This window comes from Pectinophora gossypiella, chromosome 8 (assembly GCF_024362695.1).
Source record: "Pectinophora gossypiella chromosome 8, ilPecGoss1.1, whole genome shotgun sequence".
In the NCBI taxonomy this organism is placed as follows: domain Eukaryota; kingdom Metazoa; phylum Arthropoda; class Insecta; order Lepidoptera; family Gelechiidae; genus Pectinophora; species Pectinophora gossypiella.
The window spans coordinates 12,831,346-12,845,586 of NC_065411.1; the positions used below are offsets into that span (position 1 = coordinate 12,831,346).

A 14,241-nucleotide genomic window follows, 5' to 3' on the forward strand; every position below is an offset into this window, starting at 1 on the left:
ATGGCCTATCGAATGTTGTCGATCCCGAAAAAGGTAGATCGTGTCCCGAGATAAAACATTCCTGTGCCCTTGATGTATTGAGTTGTTTTCCAACATTTTTGTCGTCAATATGATTTGCTTTTGTGGTGACAGAAATTCTTTTTCAGTTTAGATATTCAACAGCCTCCGTGGTCTAGTGGTTAGAGCATTAGGCTCACGATCTGGAGGTCCGGGTTCGATTCCCGATGGGGACATTGTCGAAATCACTTTGTGAGACTGTCCTTTGTTTGGTAAGGACTTTTCAGGCTTGAATCACCTGATTGTCCGAAAAAGTAAGATGATTCCGTGCTTCGGAGGGCACGTTAAGCCGTTGGTCCCGGCTATTAGCCGTAAAAACACCTCCACCAACCCGCATTGGAGCAGCGTGGTGGAGTATGCTCCATACCCCCTCCGGTTGATTGAGGGGAGGCCTGTGCCCAGCAGTGGGACGTATATAGGCAGTTTATGTATATTCTTAATTTAAAAAATACTCACATTTAGTAGATATTTTTTTATCTATACAGGAAAGATTTTCCAATAAGAACGACTATAAAGTAACTCTTGGTACTGGCCCCGATTCCCGCAGAAACCTAAAAAAAAAACATATATTTTAAGCTATACCCGTCATTTTCTTATTCGCCAAAAAGGAAATAATAACCCGGGCAAAGACAATAGGCATCTCGGTGATATGCAACCCGTTTGACCTTAAATTTTATACCTGTCGATGTCCCTTTCCTATTCGGCGGATAAAAAAGTTACAGGTATACCTTAAAATAACCCACACGATAGGAAAAAGATTACTGTTCAATGAAGTTCATGCAGGAAAATCCCGTGTTCGAAACATAGGTATTGCTCCCGTCCGGTATGAAAAAATCGGATCGAATAGGCGCCGTGTGAACATAGCCTTACTCCAAATCGTTAAAACTGTTCATTCGCGCTTCTCTCTCATACTGTACCCAATTAAAAGCAAACATCTGATACTAAACGAAAAGGTCCGCTCTCAATTCAATGTTATTCAATTTGTGTTTGAAATGGTAATTGCTATCTTCAAATGTGAATTTGAGGTAGAATTAAAAAACATTTTTTTAGTGGAGTCATTTATCTACATCACTTAAATTTGGTATCAAAACACATCGCAAGTACCGAATGTAATGTAAATTACTTACCTAAATGTATTTACACCTTTCAGTTACTTACGTATACAAAATCCGTTCTCCATAGAAAGAGCATCAACATTTCTCATTGGATTTTCGTGTATTCTATGCAGTATTTCCGCGCTGGGCCCGCGTGATGGTTTAAGGCCCGATCTCCCTATCCATCCACAGGGAAGGCCCGTGCCCCAGCAGTGGGGACGTTAAAGGGCTGGTGATGATGATGCAGTATTTACCACACACTGCACACCAGCCTGTGTTCAGGGCTCCTATTCTCAGGGGCCCCCAAAATACCGAGATTTTTCCTCCTATATTATCATAAAAAATTTTGGGCTCATTAAAATATTTGGGCAAAAAAGTTAAGGCTGAATATGAAGTATTTCCTAAACTTATTGGTACTTCGTATTTACAGTCGAAAAATTAAACAAATAATAACCAACGGCATACTAATATAATTATTGACATAGTAAAATATATATTTTTGATACTTATAACAAATAGGAATTGTAGAAACTGTTAGTACTCGCTGTTTGCATTCGAAAAGGGTCCTAAATTCTTGTGTGTCCAAAGTGTTTGTATGGCTGTAGATATTCTGCTGGTTAACTTTCTCAGCAGTGTATATCGCAAGGCGTTCAATCTGAAGGTGATTAATGGCAAGGACCCGCAGTATCGGCAGATAGCCACCATCGCGGAGTATCGTCCATCCGTCTTCATTGCCCTACATCGCTTGCCATGCGTCTCTACCGTATGTAGCGTCACGCGGGATACTGAAGACAAATTGATAAAGTAATTGGTACTTGGTGTATGAGGGTAGTTTAAAAAACAATAAGTTATTTCAAGAAATACACAGATACGTGCAGTCGCTGGGTTAAGAAACTATTTAGTTCCAATCAAACATGTCGGTTACTTATGGATAACATAACATACGTCCCACTACTGGGCACAGGCCTCCCGTCAATCAACCGGAGGGGGTATGGAGCATACTCCACCACGCTGCTCCAATGCCAGTTGGTGGAGGTGTTTTTACGGCTAATAGCCGGGACCATCGGCTTAACGTGCCCTCCGAAGCACGGAATCATCTTACTTTATCGGACAATCAAGTGATTCAAGTCCTTACCAAACAAAGGACAGTCTCAAAAAGTGATTTCGACAATGTCCCCATCGGGAATCAAACCTGGACCTCCAGAGCGTGAGCCTAACGCTCTAACCACTAGACCACGGAAGCTGTCAGTTATGGATAACTTATGGATATAAGTACAAATTTTTATATTCCTTAATTGTATGTAATAGAAGGTATCGTTAACATTACGTACGTATATACATAAAACACGCATATTGTAATTATATTTTTGCGATTCACTGTACTTATGGAATTCATTAAATAACATGACGTTGAATTATGTCAAGGGATTCCAACTCATGTCACTACGTGCCGTGTAAGTCAAGCATTCTCCGATTCTTGCTGTTACATAAATAAATAAGCCCTTTGTCATCATCATCATCTCCCTAGCATTATCCCGTATTCCACAGGGTCCGCTAACCTGACGATTTGACAGGTCCTGTTTTTTACAGAAGCGACTGCCTGTCTGACTTTCCAACCTGCGAAGGGAAAACCAGCCCAATACAGGTTAGGTTACATACCTCCGAAAATGCATGTCTCGGGAATGTGGGTTTCCTCACGATGTTCTCCTTCACCGCTGGGCACATGATAATCGTTTATGATCCATACATGAATTCGAAAACAAATTCGACAATCATTGGTTTAGGCCTGTGCTGGATTCGACCTTGCGACCTCAAAGTGACAGGCAAGCATTCTACCAAATAAACCCTTAATATGCCCTTTGTACTTATCAGAATAGTCAGCACGTGCCTGTACCTTAGACAGTGATGCACCGTTTCCAGGAATGTTCCTGTTGTAACTCTTTAGTAGTGAGGACACTGGCTGTCTTTTGCTTCACAAATTGTTATGTCTTGTACTTTGCTCCTATCTGCTTCTTCTTCTTATCGTATGCTGGTGTCAGGGTTATATGGCTCATGTAACTACTACATACTTACATCAGTAAGTAGTAACCGGGACCAACGTCTTAACGTGCCTTCCGAAGCACGGAACATCTTAATTTCGAACAATCTGGTGACCAGCCTGTAATGTCCTAACCGAACTGGGGATCACAAAGTGATTTTTGTAATATGTCCCCACCGGGATTCGAATCCGGGGCCTCCGGATCGTGAGCCCAACGCTCAACCACTGGACCAAGGATGCCTATCTGCTTAAAAGCTAGGTGATAAAGCTTTGTTTTACATAACTTTTGCGCCTTTTTACTGCTCACACCACAGATCAAAAGCGTCGCGTCGTTCTCAAATATCTATTTGATCCTTTGATCAAACAATAGTTGCACGTACGCATATTGTATCGTTGGTATGTCGCCAGACGCTCTTGATCATGAATGTCGACGAGATGACCTTACTCAGGTCAGCTCAGTTGGTAACCTTCTGACATTATTCATCGTCCTGTCTGGCGATCCATCAAGATATCGGGTCGATGCAAATCGCTCGTTAGCGATACATAGCAGCGTTTGTAAGCAGTTGTCGAATACTTAGCCAGATGTTTTGAACTTGGTACAGTCATGGATAGGTTGTTACTTATTTTACTCGCTAAAGGGTATGTGTGTGGGTTAATTGGAAATGGTATGTTTGATTATGATTGAATGTATTTATATGTTTGTACTGCGTAGTTACTTTTCTCAATATTCAAATGTGTTTAGTCTGGGATTCTAGACAGTTATTCATTTAAGTCCAAATTGGTTTTTCCTTTTCTATTTTCAAAGAACGGTGTAGCTGTGTTCGTTCTTTGATAACGACAGTGTGCGAGCAATATTCAAATGAGCATTTTTTCTTAACTATTTTATTCACAAAACTACAAAAGAGCTGGAGCAATTTTTCAAAAGTCTAAATTAAAATTAATACAAAAGGAACATTCGTGCCCCGAGGACAGTCGCGTGGCGGGGCGTGGTAGGACTTCGCCCCCTTTGCCTCATTTTTACCCACGTTTTTACCCCAAGTACAAGCCGCACCCAAATCCGTACTTATTTTAATCACTCTTACCCCGCTGGGTCTATCATGCGTGTTGTTGATGGGCTATTCTTCCCCGCTTTCTTGCTGGAAAGTACTTTAAGACCTTCCCTTTGAGCCCTTTTTCGCATTGAGCTCGAGTGCGTATTGCGTATGAAAAATGGAACTGGAGTAGAATAACCCTGTTGTGTCGTAGATTTGTATGAATCAAATCTGGGGAATTCTATGAGAAATGTAGTCAAGAGATGTGTTTGAGAAGTTAATGGTGTGCAAGTTTTCAATGGGCATTGTGGTATAAGAAACTATCTATCAGTAGCTTTTTATTCGATCTTATTACAATTGGTTCTAGCTAAATCTTAAGTCGCTTAATCGGGTTTTAGTCGGGTAACGGCTTTTTATGGGGCAACGTAATCTTTAGTTTCATTTGTTTTATTTTTTTGCATCAAATTCCAACTCAAAGACTTCCTTGGATGATGACGTCATTACGCCAAAGCAGGTAGAGCCCGGCTAATTTCTCATACCGACCTTGCCTACTTAGTAAGCTTCCTAAATCGCAAGACTTGCATCAAGAAAACTAATGCCCTCATAGAGGGGAGGGGCATTTTTTACGATCGGCCCAGATACGGCTTAAATCCCCCGCTGGTTCCAACTAATTCGCGTATCTCAGACCCGCAAAAAATAGGGGGCTTTACTGAAGGCAGAGCCAAGATAAGAGCTGAAAAAATTGATGAGTGACGCAACACAAAATATATAGATTGACCTGAGCGGGGTATTTTTGACCGACTTTAAAAAAATGAGGGTCTTAAAGTAAATATTTGAGGCGCAAAAAAGACATTGCTAATGGATTTGATCATGAAGTATATTAGGAATTAATCTTTATCCGTCTATCAGATCTGGATGCGGCTTGTCTTGTCGATGACTTGTGGGTTTGCCCACTCCATATCTTCATTCCAAAACAGACTTTCGATGTTCCATTATGATTATTTTCCATTGAGATGTGAAAGTAATCATCAATATGACAATAAAAACCGCAAACCACAATCTGAAAATCACAAATCAATTTGACGAGATTGCATGTTTATAGTGGCGTAAATCTGCTCGAATTTATTGTTTTGGGATGTGGGTTCACAAATTATGGCCGTAGGGTCCGCACTCATTCTATCTACAGACAGTATCGTAATTGTTTTAGAACTTTACGCAGTTTCTATCTATTATTGAAAAGTTTAAGTATTTAATTCACGATGGGTCTATTATAATTCATCGTATTATCTTAGGAAGCTTGTACCAAATCATAGAATAAAAAACGTATAAAATGGCTAGGTTTATTCGTTTCCTCTGGGTCTTACTTTAGTCCAAATGGTCGTACGTAGTTCTGCAAGCCGCTAAGGAGTGAGGGGGAACGCGCGCGGGCTATCTGTCCCGCTCACACTTATCTGGTAAGGCGGCACACTGAAAGAAATAGATTTTAGTTTGAAGTGTCCAGTGTGTGACTAAATGTTGCTGAAACGCCGCCAGCGTAATGAGCACTTTCTCACCGGGTGCCATTCGGAGCGGTCTTTTTGACTAGCCCTACCTGTTAAGGTGGACATGTATTTAGTATTAAGTAGATAAGTATCTTATTATGTTATGTATTAATGATGTAGCCTTATCAACAGAAGACATTCAACCATTTGGTATTGGAGACACCGCAATAGGGATTACGTTTGTGAGTTATGTGTGTATCGTAGCAACGTAATTAAGCTGATTCAAACAGTCATAGAATGGTTGTAATCTAACTTTATAGCACTCCCATTGCCACCTACGATTCCAAACCAACGGAGCCAATTATTTAATAAAGCCCCAGTCTACTCCTCAACTCACACACACTTGAATTATGGGAGTAGTCTATCATCCCACCGCGTGTAGGAAGAAAATTTCGCGTTTTGCGAAATTGCTACACTGTGACTCATTCTGTCTAAAGTCAAGGTAGGTACGAGTATCCGTAATATACAATATTGTTGGATGTCAACAGATGACAGCTGCTCGACTGTCAATGTCAATGACGAGTATGCTCAACATCTCGCAAGAGAAAATACCTAAATAACTATCGAATTTTCTTATCTTATCTAGCCTAAAGTGTCAAACTGCTGGGTAAAGGCCTCCCTCCATTTCTCCCTGGACTCTCTTTCCAGTGCTTCCAACCGGCCAGCCTTCCAGGAAAGCATCCAAGACGTCGCGTCATCTCCGCCTCGCTCTGTCACGCCTGCGTCTGTCTCTATTCGGAGACCATTCTGTGGTCATCTTAGCCCACAGGTCGTTAGGCATCCGACAGACGTGAATCGAATTTTCTACCAATTAGATTTTATTCAAAATTAAGGAGCTCGGTGTCGCAGCGGTAAACGCGCTCGGTCTGCGATTGTTGAAGTTAAGCAACTTTCACAAAAGCCGGTCATAGGATGGGTGACCACAAAAAAAATCTCGATCTCCTCCGTGCTTCGGAAGGCACGTTAAGCCATTGGTCCCGGCTGCATTAGCAGTTGTTAATAACCATCAATCCGCACTGGGCCCGCGTGATGGTTTAAGGTCCGATCTCCCTATCCATCCATAGGGAAGGCCCGTGCCCCAGCAGTGGGGGTTAAAAAAGGGGGTAGTCGTTAAAGGGTTGATGATGATGATGATGATGAGATTTTATTCCTGCCGTATTATGTATTTTCTTCAAATGTGACACTGGCAGAATTGTGATCACGCAAAAGCCATTCATCAAAAATTGATTTGAATTATATAATATTGGCATAATCGATTGTAACGAACTGAACTGTCGAGGAACGTATTGTTAAACGACTTTCCAGGCTACGTTCCTCTAAGTCAATATAGATGGCGCTGTACAGTTTTTCCTTAGTTTAACCTTCTAATTTCATGGATAACAGACATATGCATCTTTTATCTTTGTTTGGAAAATTCCACTTGACTACTCAGAATAATGGTCTGATTCACCCCTAAAATTTTTCGTTACGATATCACTAACACCCTGTTTAATCAGCCTTAACTTCTACATACCTATTTAGATTTCTATGTCACACACATGTACCTATTACCCTAGCCCCGTCCTGTGTTAACCTGTGGGTGTGACCATGTAACTCGTCCGTTGCCTGCCTGATCGAGTATCTCACATAAATCCGCAATGATCGCTCGACCGGTCGCTGATCGGTGCAAATGAGCCAAGCCGTGTAGAATTAGCCCGCTATCTCGGTCTAATATGGCGACCGTAACAAGAGTAGAATAGGCTCGAAGCTCGAAGTGCTGAAACAGGAATATAAATTAAACAAACGTACAAAAGGCGGTCTTATTGCTAAGGCAGTAATTTCTTCCAGGCAACCTTTGGGTGATATTACGTTATTATTTAGTATTGACTGATACATTCCTCTTGTCTATTGAAGATAATGATATTTGTAACATAATTAATTGATTTGAAGATTTGGAACTTACGTCCAGTTATGTAGATACACTGTGCGGGATGACTATTGTGGTTGGGCTCACGATCCGGAGGTCCCAGGTTCGAATACCTGTGGGTACGTATTACTAAAATCAGTTTGTGATCCCTAGTTTGGTTAGCACATGGCTATTCATCTGATTGTCCGAAACTAAGAGGATCCGTGCTTCGGAAGGCACGTTGCTCTGTTGGTCCCGGTTACTACTTCCTGATGTAAGTAAGTAGTCGTTATAAGAGTCATGTCAGGGAACTTAGACTCAATAATAACTCTGACACCAGGGTTGATGAGATTGGTAATCCACCCAACAACCCACACGATAGAAGAAGATTGTGGTTGTAACCATTCCATGATGTGCCTTTGGAATAAAAGAGTTTTGTTATCTAAACTTTATGCAGATGATGCAAGAGTACAAGAAAGAACAATTTGCAAAAGAAAATCAGCCAGTGTCTTTACTAAGAGTTTTTACACATCACTGTTTGGAACATCTACATCAACAACAACACAACATCAACAACACCAACAACATCAACATTTATCAACATTTTCTGATCTGTCAGTGGCACCGTTGACATGGCGATTTTATGAAGATTTTCCCTTTTATACCCATGAGTATATTTTACAAAATGTTATTTATTACTTTTCGCCAGGTGCCATCGTAATTTAGTCGTGAGTTGTCGTTTTGTAATTAGATTACGATTGTTCGTTATATTTCGTGACGTATGTTTCATCTGTGGTTTAATCAAGGTACTATTGTTCTGGATATTATAAAGAAGAAGAAATTAAACATTTAGGTTCGGGTAGTACAGTGTATTTTAGGACTTTGATTTGTCATATATATATAGTTATCAAAATTACTTATTACAAGTTATATTTGACATTATGTAAGTAGAAGACAAACTAATTAATTTACTAAAAATATTTAAACATTTTCTGATAAAAATAGAAATAATGTAAAAGGTGTAAAAACAAATAAAACCAAACATGTACGGAATTATAAAAATTAAAATCAAATTATTTTTAGTTGCTTTAGATAGAAGCAACAATATTGAAGCGCCTTACGAGACGGCAGCGTGGCCGAGTGGTCTAAGGCGCTGGTTTTAGGCACCAGTCCGAAAGGGCGTGGGTTCGAATCCCACCGCTGTCAGATATCTTTTTCCACTTTTTAATTATAGCTTTTGTTTTTTTTTTCAGGTACTGGAAAATTTACAAATTCTCATTCTTCAGAGGGTAAAAGTTTTATCATTTATAATTAATTAGCAGGCATGAAAACACTTTATTCGTTCAAAATATTGGAGTACTTCAGTCGAAGGCAGCGTGGCCGAGTGGTCTAAGGCGCTGGTTTTAGGCACCAGTCCGAAAGGGCGTGGGTTCGAATCCCACCGCTGTCAAATACTTTTGTCTTTATTTTTTCAGATAATGGAATATTTAAAAACTTCTTATTCACCAGACGCTAAAAGTATTATCATTTAAATTCCATTGGCGGCTTAAAAACATCTTTATTCCTTCAAACAAAAGCAAATGCATTTCGTTCTCTAAATTGAATTAAAATTCGCGAGACAGTCTTGTTCAAAAATTCAATTAACACTTTTTGAAATTTATTTGTTGAAAACCGCGTTTTTGTTTGATTAAATTATTTATTCCGTCATTCAAACGTGGGAAAGATGTAATCGCGATTTCACTTCTCGAGGACTAAGATTTTATTTCATGCTTTCTTCGCATATTTTCGAGTGGATGAATTTCAATTTGGCTCCAAGTGGGTTTGTTTCACGGCTGTTGGCTGAATGAGTGTTGATTCTGACGCCATCGCGGAGGGATATGAAATTCAAATGAATGGTAAAGTGAGGGTATGTATGAGGGGCTGAGTAGGCTTCTGAAGGGGTTCGTGCATTTAGCGTACGATCTTGAATGCGAGAGTGGATGGTAACTATCAGTTCCCTGCCTGCGGAAGGTTTTTCAACGAGGTGCGTGCGGAGTTTTTACTTTTTACTTTGTCTTCAGAGGTTTTTTTAAATAATATAGTCGCTTTGTAACACTTCGTAAGTATATTTTTGCAACATCATTTTCGAAGGTGATTTTTGTTAATACAACGCCAAAGACACGCTAAGTAGTTGCAATCCAGATAACAATTTGTAGTCTCAATTTTTACTTAGAATTTATCTTTGAACAGTTTTAAGACAGTAATTAATCAAAAACTTTGTGAAAAAGGTTATTATAAGGTTAGTGATTATCTAGAACATATGAATGCATGGGATTAACTGACTGGGAACTCCTATTAGCCAAATTACTAAATTGTATATATATATTTTTTAAAGTACGTTTAGGGACCGAGGTTTTTCTTGCAGCTTCTTTTCTCCGGCTGTACAGGTTGTGAGAAGCTGCAGTAGTTTTAGGAAGATGAGACGTTCGTTACGTAAAAATGTCGATTCGTTACCTAGTGAATATACTTAGGTATTATGTTGTGAATGTGAATACCCGAAATTAAAATAGCGTGTGTGTTTCGAGGTTTTGATTAAAAAAATCACATCAAATGTGATATCCCAAAAGGGCACTTACGACGTTTACATTATAAGATGACGATGTAGTCAAATAAGTAGGTATGTGTTTAAGAAACTAATTTACTTACTATAAATATTTTACTTCTCCTTAAATTCTAACTGTTATTAGATGTCTAACCAATAATAATCATACTTTTTTTATTTCCCAATCGAATAAGTTCAGCGAACATTTCAAATTAAATTAATTACATTAACATAACAAAACGCGCCGCGACATTTCCGGATTATAATTGACATTCAATTTTTATCTCCTAATTATGTCCTTCGTGAAGAAATGTCATTCCGTTGGATATGATTCCGATGGGAACTGTAAAAGAAAGTTTTGGTCTCACGGTGGCTTTTAGTATGATTTACTTAGTATGCATCGCGGAGGTATATCAGGTGCTATCACATACGAGGAATTAGTGGTGCGTGCGGACAGTCAGTGCGACGCGATTCATGACGTAACGCGCATACGGACAGTAGCGATGGTTTATTGACAGCTGTCAGTTATCTGTCACATTCTAAAAAGTTGCAGTAACTTAATAAGTTAACATAACATAAGTCCACGACTATATTGAGAACTGATAATGGCCCCGATTCCTGCAGACACCGCCTAATTTTATTTAAAGTTATATCCGTCATTTTCATATCCGTCGAAAAGGAAAGGGACGGATGATTCACTGCTCTTAATTTTAGGAAGAATGAGTGAATGAATGAATAACCCGGGCGAATCAAAAGGTACGTCGCTGGTATGCAATCCGTTTGACGTGCTGTCTACTTAACTGTGTCGGGTTATTGACGGATGTAAAATTTTTAGACGGTTGGTTTAGATTTGTGCTTAAAATTGACGTGTGTTCCATAAATTTTATGCTTGTCGATTACCCGTCCCTTTCCTTTTCGGTGGATAAGAAAATGACAGATATAACTTAAAATAAAATTAGATGGTATTTACAGGAATTAGCACCATTAGGCAGCTAAATTACTCAAATGTATAAAATTATTTTGTTTATTTTATTTTTTTAAAGAACGTCTAGGGCCCTGTGCCGAGGTTTTTCTTGCAGCTTCTTTTCCCCGGCTATACAGGTTGTGAGAAGCTGCAGTAGATTTAGGCGGATGAGACGTTCGTTATGTAAAAATTGACGATTCAAAGAGTAACTATGTTACCTACTGAGTAAAGATATTTTTGAATTTGAATATTCCGATTGATAGTCAGAGGTACATCCATCGCAAAATAAACGAAGTATTCACACCACTCCGACCTTTCTAGACCATCATGATAGGTGGTGAGCCGTATCGCCGTCTATAGTATACGTAATGGTCGAGTGAAAACTGTCACTGTTAGTGGAAACTGCACCTTATAACTTAAGTTACATTAATTAAATTTGAGCCTTTTATCCACGGCGTCATACCATGGTTTTAAGGAAACTACTCGTAACAGAATTACTCTCCATCGATTAATTTTCCAGATTAAAAAGTAGTCAATTATATTCTTGATCAATTGCTATAAAGTGGTTTTTCTTTTGGTTGCATTATTTTTTTATAACAGTACCGTCCTTGCCCATTGCTTCATTCATGTCAGACCATTTGCCAAACTATCACTCAGTATGTTGAGTAAAGTCCACACCTCGTCTAGTAGATAACAATACCCAGAAAACAATTCAGAAGTGACAAGTTTTAAAAGTATTTTGTTGAACAATAGAATATGATGTTATATGCGCATAACAATGAGGATTATTACTGCTTACATTATGTCGATATGTTTATCTTTTGAACAAGTGTATATCATAGTTTACTAGATTGCACTGTATTGTTTCAATGACAATGATAGAGTATAAATTGTTTTTAATATGACACGTAGCCATTGAATAAGGAATCATATCACGTATAGAACGGCAAATCTCCGCTCCCCACCAGCGACTGAGCTAGGTTTACCTCACCCCCCCCCCCCCCCCCCCCCCCCCTCGAACATACTTTAGTCTTCAATCGTATGGCAGCAGACGTCACACACAGATGCGCGTGTACGATAACTTCAATGTGTGGTGTTTGTGTAAAAAAATTTTCGACAGAAGTATTGTGTGTTTTCTAATGTTGGGACGTAGCGCTGTCCACCGATTAGGTACAGGTATAAAATTTAGGTACCTACTACTAATACAAATAGAATAAATGAGTGAAAAGGCTCTTTCCGCAACCTTTTGTCCGTTGGGGAAATCCAAAACCGCAGAAGTACTCTTTTTATTAGTAATGTTTAATAAAGACAAGGAATTACAAAATGTAACATTCAAGGAACAACTGTCTTTGTTTGCCACCACTGAAGATCGACATGCGTGGTATTCATCACCCCATTTCCCGTTTTTCACTCGGTCCGCTTACCTAACCTGAACATTTGACAGGTCCGGTTTTTTACAAAAGCGACTGCCTGTCTGACCTTCCAACCCGCAAAGGGAAAACCAGCCCAATACAAGTTAGGCCACATACCTCAGAAGATGCATTTCTCGGGAATGTGGGTTTCCTCACGATGTTTTCCTTCGCCGCTGAGCAAGTGATAATAATTTATGATCCAAATATGACTTCGAAAACAAATTCGACAATCATTGGTTTAGGCCTGTGCTGGATTCGAACCTACGACCTCAAAGTGAGAGGCAAGCGTTCTAATAACTGGATTACCACGGCTCGCATATACTACAAATACTACATGCGTGGTATAAAGGGCTAAAATAGCAAATAAGAAGTACGTAACTGCAGCGTAATAAAACTTAGTTCAGAGAAAACGAGCTTGTTTTGTGTATGAGGCCTGTGACTTTAATGAATGCCATACTGTTATGCATCATTTATGTATTATTATTCAACCCATGCCTGTCAAACTTTAGGGCCAGTGTGCTCCGAGCAAGGTAAGGAAATACAACTCATTGCGCAGCCTCTAAATATAGCAGCGTGGTGTTCATTTGGTCACGTTCGTACACCATTAATACTTGTAACTACAAGCCAGGCCGACGGTTGTTTACAAAAATGTTACAATGTGTCTTCAGATGGACACGGCGGTTTGTTCTGAACAGTTTTGGGGTTCTATGGACCTCAATGGGGTTCGAAAAGCGACAGTGTCTTGTTTTTTAACGTGACATACATACATAAACTCACGCCTATTTCCCACCGGGGTAAGCAGAGACTATAGAATTCCATTTGCTTCGATAACGTGACTTATTTAAGATTTGCCGCAAATAGCATTACCTACGTGGCCGGACAAATGGAGAGCGCTGAGGGCTCTCACCCGGTAAACACGGTTTGAAAAGACCAAATGAAACACTAAACTATGCGAGTTTGTATGAAGATTTTGATGAGAGAATAAGAAGCCAAAGTGCTGTGTCAATTGTAGTAAGTAGAATTCGGTGGTGCCTGTCTTTCCCAATCGGAAATAAACGTGTATTTGTGTATGTACCATTCATCGTTACGACACAAAAAAAGGACTAACGAAAAGTAGTAGATTTATATATTGACAACTCCCTATTGGCTTATTTTTGCGGACATGGTTTTAGGATTTTGAACACTATTTAAATACTTGTATAGATTAAGACATTAGAGTGGGGGGTCTAAAACGCCACATTGAAGCAATTCATCTAAAAGCAATATTGCAATTTGACATTTTGCTCGTATAAACATCAAATAGCAATATTGCTTTTTCAGGTGAATTTCTTCTACGTGTTAACCCCTCCGATTTAATTATACATCAATGCTCAAATATTTCGTCCAATAAAATCTAAACATTAAGAATGTCTTCTTATGCTTTGTTGATGAATAACGTTTTAAAATAGTCAACTGTGTACGTCACAGCTGATGATGTGCACCATCTTATTCACGCGAAAGAATCTCCGCTATTTGTTTTTTTTATAAGAACAACGATACAGATTCTATGAATGGCATGTCTAACTGTGCTTGTATGACAACAATCAGATTACGAGTCACGATGTATGACCCTAATGTCACACATGTTCTATCAAGGTC

General features: G+C 39.3%; 1 protein-coding gene and 2 non-coding genes across 3 annotated transcripts in view; all 3 read left to right on the forward strand.

The window, feature by feature from the left end:
* LOC126368777 (caskin-2) overlaps positions 1-14,241 on the forward strand; it is a 336,044-nt gene that overhangs the window by 148,272 nt on the left and 173,531 nt on the right. The window lies entirely within an intron of this gene.
* Positions 8,773-8,852, forward strand: Trnal-uag (transfer RNA leucine (anticodon UAG)). The gene has a single exon. It is a non-coding gene; the product is annotated as a tRNA-Leu (tRNA).
* On the forward strand, positions 9,017-9,096 carry Trnal-uag (transfer RNA leucine (anticodon UAG)). The gene has a single exon. It is a non-coding gene; the product is annotated as a tRNA-Leu (tRNA).